General features: G+C 48.6%; 1 non-coding gene across 1 annotated transcript; it reads right to left on the bottom strand.

Annotated features, from left to right (window-relative positions):
• Positions 1-11,822: 11,822 nt before the first annotated feature.
• LOC142441554 (small nucleolar RNA SNORA9) lies at positions 11,823-11,956 on the bottom strand. The gene has a single exon (XR_012782925.1). It is a non-coding gene; the product is annotated as a small nucleolar RNA SNORA9 (small nucleolar RNA).
• Between the last annotated feature and the right edge of the window lie 1,149 nt (positions 11,957-13,105).

Raw genomic sequence — 13,105 nt, 5'->3', positions numbered from 1 at the left:
TGCCATTGAGTTGATTCCAATTCAGAGACCGTATAGGACAGAGTAGAACTGACCTGGTGGGTTTCAAAGACTCATCTTTCTTCCAAGGAGGTGTTGGTGGTTTAGAACTATTGACTTTGTGGCTAGCATCCCAACTTGTAACCCACTGTGCCACCAGAGCATCTATAAATTAAGGAAAGCACCACACATAGACAGGTAGAATGACTCCTGACAACAGCCAGTGAAGAAATAGGGATCTTGATCCTATAACCATATGGAACGAAATTCGGCCAATCATCTGAAGAGTCTGGAAATGGACTTTCCCAAAGTCTCTGGAAAAGGATCACAACTCTGCCAACCCCTTGATTTTGACCTGTGAGACCTGAACAGAGAATGGGTTGACAGACTGTGCCTAAATCTCTGATCTAAGGGAATTTGAGTTGCTACGTTTGTTTATATCTGTGGGCCAATCTGCTGCAAAAGACCTCTTTAAAGTGCTAAGGCGCGTGTCACTTTGATGAGTGAGGTGCTCTTGACTTACTTAGGTCATGGTCTTTTCATGTATCAGTGAAAACTGCTCAATGGAATGTGCAAGAATTGACACATTTGAACTGTGGTATTGGCAAAGATTATTGAACAGACCATGGACTTCCAGAAGAATTACCCAGTCAGTCTAAGAAGAAATAAGTCTCAAAGGTGGCAAAACTTCAACTTGGTTACTTAATTTATCAGGAAAGACTAATGACTAGAAAAGAGCATCCTGTTTGGGAAAGTAGAGGGTCAGCGACCATGAGAGGACCCCATGAAGGGGACAGAAACAACAGCCACACCAACGGATTCAAGTGCACCAAGGATCATGAAGATGGAGCAGGACAGGCCAGTGTTTCATTCTATTACACATAATGGCGCCATGAGTCGGAGCTGACTCAGTGGTCACTAACATCCACAACACATTTATTTTAGCTTGTTATAAAAGCAATAAGCGTAGTATGATTCAGAGTACCATGTGAGCATCCAACAGGGCAGGTGGCCTAGACTCGCAGGGCTCCTCAAACTTTTTAAACAGGGGGCCAGTTCACTGTCCCTCAGACCCGTTGGAGGGCCGGACTATAAAAAAATCTATGAACAAATTCCTATGCACACTGCACATATCCTAATTTTGAAGTAAAAAAAAAAAACGGGGCAAAAACACCCAGCGGGCCGGATAAATGTCCTCAGCGGGGCCGTATGTGGCCCGCGGGCCGTAGTTTGAGGACCCCTGGTAGAGGATCGGGGAAGGCCTCCTTTGAACGGTAACTTTCATCCTGAAAGTGAAGCAGTGGGTGGTAAAGAGAGACCCACCAGAGCCCGGGCCATGGGCACGAACATAGCATGAATGACCTTAGTTGATCAGCAGAGCCCCAAGAAGGGGAGGAGCCTTTGAGGGTCCAAGAGAGAAAAGAACAAGAAAGCCAGCGATCCAGAGGGAGATGGTGGCCTCAGCTCAAGCAGCTGGTAGCTGTGCCTGCCAGGCTTGTTGATGCTTTCATTACTCAGCCTGCACAACCAGAGGCAGAAGGCACGTGGTCCTCGCAGCGTATACCTTGACTGTAACAACAGAGGAAGCCCAGGGCCGATACCTCCTGAGAGCCACCCAACAGTTAACAGGGTGTATGAAGCCCTGTCAGCCACGGACAAACGGCAGTTTTTACTGCAGGATTCTGTGTTCCTGGAGAATATCCAGTAGAGGATAAGGCATGAGGCCAACTGGAGAATTTCTCAACAACAACAAAGTACCCACAAGAATGCCATATTATTCCAGTCTCTTTCCATATGAAATTCAAGGCTGCCCAAATGCCCGTCCAAAACACGCTACTCAGATGCCAGCAACATTAAGCAAACTGGCAGCTCTCAAAATAGCCCGGGTAACTGGCTAGCGTTGTAGGCATTTTACATGTCTCTAATTATGCATCATCCACATTTGCACAGTGCCAAAGTGGCCCTGGCAAGGCTTTGAGGAAAACTCTGGTTCGTGGAACAAGGTGCAGTCCCGTGGCCATGGTCAGTGACGACAATCCACCTTAAGTACGGCCTCCATCTTTTCCTGTCTCTGAAAGCCATGTGGCAATGGAGGAACCCAAGCTCCAAAGACCAAACCTGATCTTATCTGTTTTATCTGATCTGTTTTATCAAGTAAAGAGTGATTACCCTTGGACCCCAGAGCTCAATGACCCCAGAGTTATTCACAGCAGGCCAATGTGGAAACAAGCCAGGTGTCCATCAAGCGATGAATGGATAAATAGAAGGAGCCATACAATGAAATATTTTTTAACCATAAAGCGAAACAGTTCGTTACTACAGGAATGAACCTTGAGAAGTTTGTGCTGAGAGAAAAACCGGCCCTAGGAGGACAACTGCTACATGACCCCTTTTGTATAACTATTTCGAATAAGCAACTGCATGGAGACAAAGGGGGCAGTGGTATATCAATGTTAGAATTTTCCCCTTCCAGGCAGGAGACCCAGGTTCGATTCCCCTTCAATGCGCCTCATGTGCAGCTACCACTCATCTGTCAGTGTTGCCATGATGCAGATCAGGCGCCGCACAGCAGCGCTTCCAGAGTAAGTCACATTAGGAATAAAGGCCTGGAGAACAACTTCTGAAAACCAGGCAAGGAAACCCCGTGGATCACAACTGGTTCATTGTGCTTGGAGACAGTAGAGACCACGCCCCTCCGTGACAGCTAACAACACAGAGACCAAAGTTGGTTAGTGGTCACCAAGCACTGCTCCTTCACTGGATCGCTGCTTCCACTCAGTTTAGCTACCACACACTCAACATCAAATTTTCAGAGTCTGTTCTGACATCTATTTTGGCATTTTACTTCTTTCCTGTCTCTTTGATGACCTTCAACTTTCTTCACATCTGATATCCTTGAGGTATTAAAATCAAAGATGTCACTCTGAGGTCTAAGTTGTGCTTGACCCAAACCATGGTATTTCAATGGCCTCGTATGCAGGTGAACGTTGGACAACGAATATGGAGAACTGAAGGAAAAGCCTGCATTTGAACTCAGGACTTGCCGAAGCACATTGAAGATACCAGGGGTACCAGAAGAATAAACAGATCTGTTTGGAGGAAGTACAGCCAGAATGCTCCTTCGTATTGAAGATGACAAGATCTCATTGCATATCAAGAGGAAAATCCTCCACGAAATGGATCGACCCAGTGGCTGTAACAATCGGCTCAGACATAGCAATGCCTGGGGGGATGATTCGGGACGGGCGGTATTCCGTTCCACTGTGCACAGGAGGACCAGGAGGTGTTTCATTCCGCTGTGCACGGGATCGTTGTGAGTTGGAACCGACTTAACAGCACCTCACAACAACACTACCAAGAGTCGGGAGATGTGGGAAGGAAAAATTTGTGCTCAAGAAATATAGTCGTTTTGTTCAGGGGGATGGAAATTTTGGAAATGAATAGTGGTAGGGGTTGAGCAGCATGATAAGTGTATTAATCCCGCTGAATTATGCACTTACTGGCTAAAGTGAAAGGCTTTTCACATATATTTTACACACACACACACACACACACACAAGCTAGTTATCTAAAGGAAACTCGGCTTAAAACAAGAAGACAAATTAGACTGATGCCAGTACTGTACTGAAATTATAGAAGGGAGGCCATCCTTCTCACCGCATCTGACAGCTACACAATAAGATCTTGTGACTTTAACAGAAGCAACGGTAAAGTATGTTTGAATCAGCTTTTCCCAGAACTACGCTGATCAGTTCCTAAAACCAAAGTCCCTTTTTCTAGCCACACAGAACTACATTTTCTGAGCGAAGGTTTGCCTCAGATGTCATCAGCGCTATTCCACCCCAAGAGTAGGCCCAAGGGGTGTGTCAGCTTTCCGCTGATGTTTCTTCCTGCTGTGACAAGAACTCCATCCTCGTCAGCCCCTCGTCACACTCCGCTTCCACGTCTCCCTCCACTCAGTGAATGTGGCTGCAGTTTGGCTGAGAGCTCACACCTGAGACACATAGGTCTCTCGACGGGCTTCTCCTGGTACCAGATCTGTCCCCAAGGGTCTGCCCTTCTGCTCCATTGGCTTTCTCTATCCATGCAGTCTCCTTCCAGGTGTCCCCCTTCCACTCACCGCAGACACTGGGGAGGCTAAAACCCACAGCAGCTCGCAGCTGGGATTCTCAGAGGAGCGGGGCCTCGCGAGTGAATGCATTCACAGGAGACTCCGAGGGCAGACGTGGGCACGGGCTGCCTTGCTTCTGGGAGGCACGGTCACGGGGTGTCAGGTGTTCCTGCAGCAGCACCGACTTCACTCCGTGAGCATCAAGAGGCAGTTGTGGAGGCAGCAGAGGCAGGCCTCGTCTCCCAGTCCCCTCTCTCTCGCCTTGTGGGTGTCAAGAGGTGCTTCTGGAAACAACTACAGACACGTTCAGATCCGGATGTAGACTGTGACATGACCCTGCGTCCATGGTTCCTGATGTCTGGACTGTGGATTTGATGTCTTGAGAGAGTCCTTCCAAAAGACCTAGCTCTTCCAAGGATTGAAAAGTACCCCATTCCCTCCATTAAGTCCTGTTCTCCTTACCCAGAATGGTTGGACTTTCGGCATCTAAACACTGACTAATAACATCCTATTTAGGTAACAATATTACTTTGCCCAGAGGGACCACCACTGGTTGGGCAATCTAAGGGAGACTTCTTGCACCACTTGCTTCTGTTAGGTTGTGTTTTTCAGTGCGCTTGTTGATATTTGTTCCCCAGGCCTACCACAACAAAGTAGCACACACAGGACAGCGTCACACAATAGACATCTTCTCTCTCCCTTCTGGAGGGTTGAAGTCCAAACTCAAGGTGCAACCAGGGCTGATTCCTTCTGCTGCCTCTGAGGGAGTCGCCGCAATCTACATCTGTCGCCAGCATCCCTTGCTCATCGACACATCCTGCCGATCTCTGCTCATCTTAACCCAGCCTTCTCCCTGTGTGCCTGCCTTTGGTCTCCTCTTCTCCATACAGAGACCAACTATATTGGATTAGCGTCTACGCTACTGCAATGTAACCACATGTGAAACTAATTATATCCGTACAGATGTGATTTCTAAACAAGGTCACAGGCACAAGGAATCAGGGTTTTAGCACATCTTCTGGAGAGACACAATTTATTCCATCACAGTATCTAAGCAAGGGTGAGGAGCATCCTGCCCTCGGTCGTATAAGACCTGTGAAATCATCAATACCAACTAACATCCCATGCATGCCTCATCATATTAGGAGTGTTGCAATCACCATATTAGGAGCGAGTTCTTCAACGGTTTGACCAATATAGCCCATGAATCATGTTATTAATCTCCAAATGGCCGTTGGCAGGAAAGAGTCCCCCACCCCTGAAAGGGAGTCATGACTGCTGTTTGTTTGCATGTTGATTTTCTGAACTGTGACCTCTATGAGGGCCCCTATCCTGCCCCCACCCACCCCTCACCATACCCCACTGCCCTACACACATGCCCTTGAGCCTAGAACTGGGTTTGGCTCTCACTGTTTGTTTGTTATCTATTTGTGGAAGGAAGGAGGGAGAGCTTTGGCTTTTCCCTGAAGAACTTCCCAGACGTTTCCAAAGGCATTTTTAGAACTCTTAAGATATTGGAAAAGTAGAGTTACACAGATTACAGTTTTAAATGGATTATGCTTAACAAGACATGGGCAGATGCTAGCTCTTCTCCTCTGCTTCTAGGGGCTCCTTTGGCACAGTGTGTCATGCACCCTACCCGGCTGCTGATCAAAAGGTCAGCAGTTCAAACCCACAAACTGCTCTATTTACACCTTTAAAAAAAGTCACAAGAAAGCTGAGGCACTTTAAGGAAGATACAAAGGAACAAAGGTGAAGTTTGACGTGGCTGTCTGTTCCTGAACCGCCCCCCCCCCAGGCTTCCCCCTCCCTCCCACAGCCTGCAGGGACATTTACATACACCCATCACACTTTCCTCACAATGGTCTTGCTGATGTGACAAGCTGAGGGGCTTTGCTTGGAATGTTAATAAAACATGATGTTGGTTTTCTAAGGGATGCTCGGAGCCATTCAAAACTTGGAGGTTGTCACCGAATGGCCCACCTTGTAAATAAAGTTATATTGGACCCAGCCATGACCCTGTATTGACATGTCGTTGTCTACGGTTGCCTTCCAGACTTGAGTAGCTGGGAGGAGACTGTGGCCAGAAATGCCTAAAATATTTACTCTCTGGTCCTTTAAGAAAACATTTGCACAACCCCAGCTTTAAACAAGTCTAAACATAGCCCCTGGCCTTGCCTACACTATCTGTGGGCATTTTGTTGTTAGTTGTCCTAAAGCGCTGGTGACTCCTTGTACAAGGAGATTTTTAAAAGTTTGTCTAAACCAACTGGAGTTTTTCCAGGGACCCGGTAAAGCCCATTCCTATTACAGAGCCGAACAGCTCCGCTGGCTTTGCATGGCTGCAGTGTTCACAGACGCAGTTCATCCGAACTTCTCTGGGGCAGGAGCCACGGGTGGGCGTGAGCCAGCAAACTAGGAGTACAAAGCATTTGTACCACCTTGTGGCCTTCATCTATGGGGGTGGTGGAAATTAATTGCACTCACAAATAATCTGGTTCCCCATTCCTTCCTAGCAGATGAGAGGCAGTATTCCCAGCCTGGGGGACCCGTTCTGGCCAATGAAACACAAGCAGTGCCCTTCACTGTCAGCCCCAAGTGCAAAGCCCCTCCACAAGTCAACAGTCTCTTTCTCTTTTGCCATGGCAACCAGAAAGATTCTGGAGAGTGGAGAGGGTGTGGTGGTGGTGGAGAGTGGGGGGGTGTGTTAAATAATAATGGAAAGCAGAGTCCCAATGCAGACCTCCACCACTGCTGAGCAAAGACTGGCTTGCAATGAGCTAGAAATCATCTTTGATGTATTATGCCACTGAGATTCGGGGGCTGCTTGTTACAGTTCTATGCCGAGCCATGCCTGATTAATACAGTGGGTTTTGTTTGTTTGCTTGTTTGTTTTGGGGGGAAATAATGTGCATTTCTCAAAGCTTAATGGGGTGTACTTGCTAAAATCCCAGATGGACATGAATTGAGCTACTAACCTCAAGGTCAGCAGTTCGAACCTACCCATGGTGGGAGAAAGACGGAACTTTCTATTCCAGTAAAGAGTGACCGTCTCAGAAACCCACAGGGCAGTTCTACCCTGTCCGACAGGGTGGCGGTGAGTCAGCATCGACCCGTTGGCAGCGAGTTTGGAGTTTTAAAGCAAAATAGCACAACTACTATCACCACTCCTTTACTGCGGCAAAGATGGCAATCCGTTTGCCTCGCTGAGAATATTAATGATTCCCTATGCATGCGGGCCTCTGCTGCGGGTCTCTGCTGCAGGCCACTGGATGAAGGAGAGGGTGCATGTGAACACCACCTGCTGCTGCAAGGAGCCCCGGGTGCAAAGGGCAACCACGCGGCTGCGAACTGAAAGCAGGATGTTTTCAAAGACCAACTGCTCGGAGGGAGAGCCACAGAACCCGAATCTGCTTCCTCAAAGATTACAGCCCAGGAAACCCTGCGGGGCAGTTCTACTCTGTCCTGGGTGACCGCAGTGAGTTGGAATTGGCTCTGCAGAGCACAACAATCCCTATTACTATGAACAACAAAAACAACAGAGTCACATGCCAGGCACCATGGCAAGGGTTTGTCAAACATCATCTTATTTTATTTGAGCAAGGTCCTATGACGGAGGTATTATACTGATCTCCATTTTATGGATAAAGAAGGTGAACTTCAAAGAAGGCAAGTGACTTGTTCAGTGACACACAGCTGTCCGGTCATCCCCATCCACGGCCACCAGGTTGATTCTGACTGGTCTTGAGCCTTCTCTTTCTCCCACGGAGCAACTGGTGCTTTTGAACTGCCGGCTTTGAGGTTAGCAGCCCATTGTGTAAGCCCTACGCGATGGGGGCCTTCAGTAAGTCTGTGCACAAGACCTCTTGAAAGCGATGGCCACGTATGTACAAAGGTGCTTGACACAGTGGATGGATGGATTGTGATAAGAGTTGTATGAGCCCCCAATAAGCTGATTTAAAAAATTAAATAATACAGTGTGGAAAAGCAAGGATGTTATTTTGAGAGCGACAGTGCGCCTGACGCAAGTCATGGTGCTTTCAGTCACCTCATCTGCATGCGAGGAGCCCTCGTGGGGTGGTTGTTACGCGTTAGGCAGTGGCTATCCACAAGGTCCCTCCGAAGTTTGACGTCACCACCTGCTCTGTGCAAGAAAGGCAGGGAAACATTTGCCATCTCGGATTCACATTTGCCATCTCGGACTCACTGGGCAGTTCTCCCCTGTCTTTTAAGTTCCCTAGGAGTCCGTGTCACCTCTTCGATGGCAATGAGGTGTTTGCTAGAGCATCCGCATGTGAAAGCTGGACACTGAATAAGGAAGACCAAATGAACAAATACACAATGATGCATCTGAGCGACGATGGTGGCAAGGATTCTTGAAAGTACATGGACTGCCAAAAGGGCAAGCAAATCTGTCTCGGAAGAAGTGCAGCTAGCATGCTCCGCCGGAGCCGAGATGATGAGACTTCATTTCCCCTACTGTGGACATGTGATCAGGAGAGGCCAGTCCCTGGGAAAGGACATCATGCGTGGGAAAGTGCAAGAGCAGGGAGAGAAGACCCAGGGGTTGTAGCAATGGGCTCGAACATAACCATTGCACAGATGGTGCCGTCCTGCATGGGATGGCATGCTGTTGTACAAGTGTCGCGATGGGTTGGAGCCAACTCCAAGGCACGTAACCACAACAGCAACCGCAACACCAACAACATACTGGCCCTGGTTAGCGGGTTTCCAAGGCAATAGGCCTTTTCAGGAGCAGAGAGTCCTCTTTCTCCCTCAGAGTGCCTGGTAGGTTTGAATTCCTGACCGTCTGTTCAGCAGCCTAATGTTTACCCAACTGTGATACCGGGGCTCCTGGAACTTCAATATCATTCAAGTTTGTTTGTGGAGTGCAGAGTGGGTCAGAAAACACGGAATTAGAGTGATATTTCACGCGGCATCCTTGCAAGGAGAAATAGCCGAGAGGCACAAAGGCAAGCGGCCGGATGGGGGTGGGGGGCTGTCCTCAGCCTCCAGCGGTGCAGTCCAAGAGCATTTGCTGCTAGCTGCCATCGAGTCAGCCTCCAGCTCCTGGTGAGACCATGAACCACCACTCCGGGCTGTGCCATCCCCGTGATCGGCGGTGGGCCAGACTGCTGTCTTCCATGGGGGTTTTATTGGCTGATGTTGGGAAGTAGCTTACCAACTCCATCCATCTCAGTCTGGAAGCTCCACTGATACCTGGTCAGGACCAGCAACAGTGGCACATTAGATGCATCTAATTCCTGTCAAAGCCACACTTAGAACTCATAAGACACATATGATTTGATCTTAGATTTTATTTTTCCAGCCTTGTGACCATGCAGATAAAAACATGTTGCTGATTTCTTTCATCCGAAGCATGATATCTAAGCGAGAACTTGCCAACTTGATAGGCAAACATAACCTCCCCTTCCAGGGAGACTTAATCCCCAAGCCTTTCTTGTAGGGAAATTCCAGAGCCCAGGCTGCTGCCAACATCTTCCCCTTATACAACCCCACAGGCTGCGTGACACCCAATTCACGAGTCCAGGCACAAGGGGGGGTGGGGATGTGTGGCAAGGGGATTCATCCCCCGGGAAACAAGGAACCCAGCAATCGTCCTATAAAGAAAGATACCCCAGGTGTTTTTTTTTTAACATAGAAACCACCTCTCTAGGATCTGATTTCATTGGACTTGTCTTTCGTGTAGCACATACTTGTTTTTCAATTCTCAGTGACTGGGGTTTGTTTTGGAATATTTGCGAGGAAGTTTATGACATTTACCCAATCAGAACTTTATAAGCAGGTCTTGAAGACACAATAAAGCAAGTCATATGCCTTTCATTTGTTTGGATGTTTCCCAGTGTGTATAAAAGCTATGTTTATACTATGCTGTGATCTAGTAAGTGCCCTATGAAAAGTTCTGAAATATGGTGAGAATTCCCAAACTGTGACACAGAAACACACAGTGAACCCATACTGTTGGGAAAATGATGCCGATAGACTTGGTCAGTTCAGGATGGCCACAAATCTTCAACTCATTAAGAAAAAAAAATCAGTATCTGTAAAACTCAATAAAGCAGTGTGCAATAAAACAAGTTACGCCCACGCACAAAAATTATCACTCTGTGGGGAAGATATACAGGCACTGAAAATAGCTTCCCTTGTGAAACTTGGTGAGTGCCACTCCCTGACCTGAGGTGGAAAGACCAAGAATCCAGAGTTAGTCCTCATTGTGCTTTAAAGGACTGTAGCTGGGATGTGGTCATCTTAGGGACTCTTCTTAGGGCGCTGTGTTTGGTGGTGATCAGATGATCAGTCTGAGTATCGGACTGATCACACGCTGGTGGGCTTCATGGGGACATGAGAGTGACAGGAGGGTGGGTTCACGTACAGAGTAGAAAACACGTCAGAAGCACTGCATCCTCCACAGGATCTGTGACTCCTCTGAAGGCCCACCGATGTGCTGTCCTTGTCAGCCCATCCCAAGGTGCACTTGGCCCTGTCTGGGGACATTTTCAGTGGTCACAACTTGCAGGACACAGAGACCAGGGATCCTGCTGAACATCCACAATGCACTAGACCAGGCTCCCTCCCCAGCTAAGAATTATCTGGCCCCAAATGTCAACAGTGCCAAGGTTGAGAACCGCCCATCTAGTGTAGTTTAGTGAATAAAGAAATTAGAACTATGCTTGACTCTGGATGTCTAACCTGTTATGGGAGCTAACCGCCAGCCTCCACACCCACCATAATTATCCCAGCAAAGTGAGCGAGCAGTTGAGTCTCCCCATAAAGCGGGCCTCTAACTGTTGTGGTTTAACAGCCTCTGACCACAGGCTGAGTCGAGGGAAGGAAGCTTGGCTTCACAGGGAAGGAGTTCTGGGAGAGCACAGGACCCAGGCGACTGGGCCCAGCCTGTCTGTTCCCGTTCATTCTACATAGAAGACTGCTTCCAAGGCGATGCGAGAGTGGCTTTCCCAAACATGATGCAACTTTAGGGGAAATCAAGTGAAGCTGAACTGTCCACTGAAACATCCCCAACCACCGGCCCCTACAGTATACTTGGCAATATCCCCTTCTCCCACAACACCCCGTGACGTGGGCCGGAACCACACTTACGCACCCTTTTGCCCGATGAGCAGACTGAGGTTTAGCGACATCCAATGACCTATGGAAGGACCTCTAACTAATTCATGACAAACCAGACAGACTAAGGCTCACCTTCTGGGCCCGCCTACTTCCTAGCTGTTGTTATGTTCAGGGACCATCTAGTCAACTGACTTCTGATGATCCCGTGAACAGCAGAACAAAACCTTCCCTGGAGCTGCACCATCTTGGTCATCCTTGGTTCACTCACATCCGTGGCCGTGGCCACTGTGTCTTTTGAGTGTCTTCTGACTGAGGGGGCTCATCTCATAGCACTATATGAGAAGATATTCTGTTTTGACCCATATGGTGTCCACTGGCTTTTCTTCCGAGTCTGCTTTGGTCTTCAAACTGAAAATGAAGAAAGATTGTTCCTAGCCATTCTAGACCCCTACCGTTTACTGGACCCCACCATGTGCCAGAGGCAAAGTACAGCCTTGTGATGACTTGAAGACCGGGCATCTTCACAGAGCAGGCTTTTGTATCAGCCAGTCTTGATGATTGTGATGCACAGATAAGTATGCAAGGCAGAAGGCTATGCATAGTCTTTCTTTCTTTCTTTTTTTTAATTTGTCTGAAATGTCTATAACCTTGCTCCGGAGAGGGTGCAGAGCAGGGCCTCAAACCGTTTCACAACAGTTCTTGAAGGCCTGTAGGAATGCCCAGGGTCACTCCAGACCCAGGCATGCTGGAGGCTTGCGGTGGAGAGTCTTTCGTAAGCAGGCTTTGTGTTCAGACCTGGAGGTTCCTCATTAATCTAAAGAACACCAGTGCTGTTATTTTGAGTCTTCGGTCATCCTGAAGTTTCTCTTCTTATTCTTCCAGGCTTGGGGATTATTTCCCATATCGTTACTTAGGAGCCAGGTAAAATCGACCTAGGCTTGAACCATCTCAGAACCATTCTCCTTTTAAATCATATGCGGTGAGCTCCTTCCACGCTTCTCTTAAAGCATCATCCAGACCAGTAATGGGATCCGCGCTTTGGTCCTGGATTTGCGTGGCATTTATCCTCTCCCAGTCGCAGACCCACGCCTCTCAACAGTTTGACCGAAGTGTCTTCCTGGCTCTCGTCAAACGGAAGCAGGGTCAGTTCCATTGTGTTTTCAAACAGAATGAAGAAGCCGCTGGAGAGGGTAAGAGTCCAGTGGACTCGAGGGCTGCTGCTCAGCACGTGTGCGGGACCAGCTGCTTCCACGCCTGTTCTGTGAGTACATGCATATGTAACATGCACACGGAGAATTGGGCTCTTTGCCTGTCACCTCGACCCTGATCCCACGCCAGGCCATCCACACAGCAGCTACTGTTCACCCCTTTCTGCAGCTCCTGCCATGTGTGGGCTTAGGCCACAGAAGCACTCAGGCTGTGTTCCCTGAGAAAAGGAAACAAAGGGAAGGCAGGTGCCGTTCACCTGGTAGAGACCTCTGCGAGCACTCAGCTTACAAAAGAGAGGGTGGTCCAAAGGCTCCGCGCGTCCACTCAGGTTTACCGCTCGGCTTCACCACTCGGGACAGTATGGCCCAGGCTGGGGTCCTTAGCAGAGAGGTGCCTCAGTTCCTTCTCTATCGAAAAGGGATGATACAAAACCTGTTCCTAGGTCAACGAGTAGGGCTCAGCTGGTCACTGCTCTGAGCAGCACTGACCCCGAGGCCTCAGACACCATGGCTGCTACAAGAGAACGTCACTACCACCCTGGAAGTGGAGAACTGTGATCTACTGTCACCGCTGAGAATTGTGACGCTCAGAGAATGTGTGTGGCTTGATGAAGATCACACGGCTAGTAAGTGGCAGATCCACCGAACGCCAATGTCATGCTCATCCCCCAGCATTCAACTAGCCCGAGTGTGAGCACAG

The sequence above is a fragment of the Tenrec ecaudatus genome, chromosome 2 (genome assembly GCF_050624435.1).
Source record: "Tenrec ecaudatus isolate mTenEca1 chromosome 2, mTenEca1.hap1, whole genome shotgun sequence".
In the NCBI taxonomy this organism is placed as follows: Eukaryota; Metazoa; Chordata; class Mammalia; order Afrosoricida; family Tenrecidae; genus Tenrec; species Tenrec ecaudatus.
Note: the sequence above shows the minus strand (reverse complement) of the source record. Positions and strands in the feature narration are given on the sequence as shown.